This window comes from Crocuta crocuta, unplaced genomic scaffold (assembly GCF_008692635.1).
Source record: "Crocuta crocuta isolate KB4526 unplaced genomic scaffold, BGI_CrCroc_1.0 scaffold695, whole genome shotgun sequence".
In the NCBI taxonomy this organism is placed as follows: Eukaryota; Metazoa; Chordata; class Mammalia; order Carnivora; family Hyaenidae; genus Crocuta; species Crocuta crocuta.
Window position 1 is genome coordinate 923,871 of NW_027528855.1, and position 2,175 is coordinate 926,045.

Below are 2,175 nucleotides of genomic sequence, written 5' to 3' on the forward strand. Positions count from 1 at the left end.
TTATGTGTCGGAAGCTTTGCTGGAGTCATCTGTAGCATGGTGTCAGTGACTTAGAAGCCACAGACCTTTCCCTTAAGGAGCAAAGTCTACTGGAGACACACAGGACCACAGTGAAATCATTATAAGCTCACAGGAATGAACCCCCTTAATGAGCATGGAGTAACACAGGAGAAGGAGTATACAGTGGAATATTATTCAGGCATGCAAGGAGCGAAGTACCAATCCAGGCTGCAGTATGGATGGACCTTAAAAATACTGTGCTGTGTGAAAGATGTCAGGCACGAAAGACCACATATTGCATAATTCCAGGCATATGAAATATCCAGAATAACCAAATTCATTCATAGAGAAAGTAGATTACTGGTTGCTTAGGGCTCGGCTGGATGGGAGGTGGGGGGTGGGTGATAACCAAAGGTAACAGGGCTTCTTTTTGGAGTAATGAAAATAATCTAAACCTGTGTCGCCGTGATAGTTGCAGAACTCTGTGAATATACTGAAAACCACTGGGTTGTACACTGTAAGTGGATGAATTGAACGATACGTGAATCATATGTCAGTGAATACTGTTCATAATTGTTTCTAAGTAAGAGAGTGGGAACCAGGAGTTAAGGGGAGCTAAGTGACACAGACGCAGGACGAGGAGAGTGGTTCTTGGACTGTCTGCCTGACCCCATGGAAGATGACCTTGGCAAGGTTTCTGCATGCGCCGAAATTTTGCTTTTGTTCTCAGACGTGGAGGGAACAGGGGTATCCCCAAGGTGCCCCTACAAGGAAATACTGAGCCCGTTTCCTGCCAGGACTTCTGGGAGTATTGGTGTGTACTTCTTTTTAAAAAGCACAGATTAGGGGCGCCTGGGTGGCTCAGTCATTTAGGTGGCTAACTCTTGATTTCAGCTCAGGTCATGATTTCATGGTTCCTGAGTTCAAGCCTTGCATTGGGCTCTGCTCACAGCCCAGAGCCTGCTTTGGATCCTCTGTCTCCCTTTCTCTCTGCCCCCCTCCTGCTCCCTCTGTCTCTCTCTCTCTCTCACACACAAAAATAAATAAATGTTAAAAAAAAAAAAATAAAGCACAGATTTGAGAAAACTCTAAGAATAAGCATTGACCCATTTCCCTAAAGACCTAAAGAAATTGGCATGGCCACATGGGTAGCTGACAGATGTGTAGAGTAAATGTCTTACATGTATTCTGTCCCTTTTGCACCTATCTCAGGTTTTTAAAATGTATTTAAAAAATTGTTTTAATGTTTATTTACTTTGAGAGAGAGACAGAGAGCATGAGGGGAGGAGGGACAGAGAGATACACACAGAATCCGAAACAGGCTCCAGGCTCTGAGCTGTCAGCACAGAGCCTGACTCAGGGCTCAAACCCACAAATTGTGAGGTCGTGACCTGAGCTGAAGTTGGATGCTTCACATAGTGAGCCACCCAGGCGCCCCTCGATATTTTTTTAAACGAGAGCCACTGTCTGTGTGGGGAAATTCCATTTGCTGAAGAGAGTGGTGTATACAGAGGTCTCAATGAATCTTGCTGCCTGAACATGACTTAGAGGTTCTGCTGATTGTAGAAACTCTTTTTCAAGGCCATGTTCATATCTCCAGATCCAAGTTCCTCATGTATCTCCTCTAGATATGTAAAACAACTATGACTTGCTTTTAGCTTTATTTCAGAGTTTTGAATTTAGCACTTTACATTTAAGTGCTCATGGATATTAACAGTACATAACTTGGGGGTGATTTTGAGGGATTTGAATAGCAGAGATTTTCTTTCTTTTTTGAAATTTATTTTTATTTTTATTTTTTTAGGTAAATATTTTCTTTTTTTTAAATAGTTTATAGTCAAGTTGGTTTCCATATAACACCTAGTGCTCATCCCCACAAGTGCCTTTCTCCATGCCCATCACTCTCCTCCCCATCCCCCCCATACCCATCAGTCCTTAGTTNTCATGACCTAAGCGAAAGTCGGACGCTTAACCGACTAAGCCACTCAGGCGCCCCTGTATTTCCCTTTTTTAAACTAACAAGCTATGTAAAGATTAGGTCAATGTCAAATTCAAAATAGGACTAGCTACTGAAGAAAAAGCACCACTTGGAACTCTGGAACATGTAGTGAGTATAAATACAAATTTTATAGAAGGCAGAGATTCATTCAGGAGAACCATAAGGAGTGAGTTATA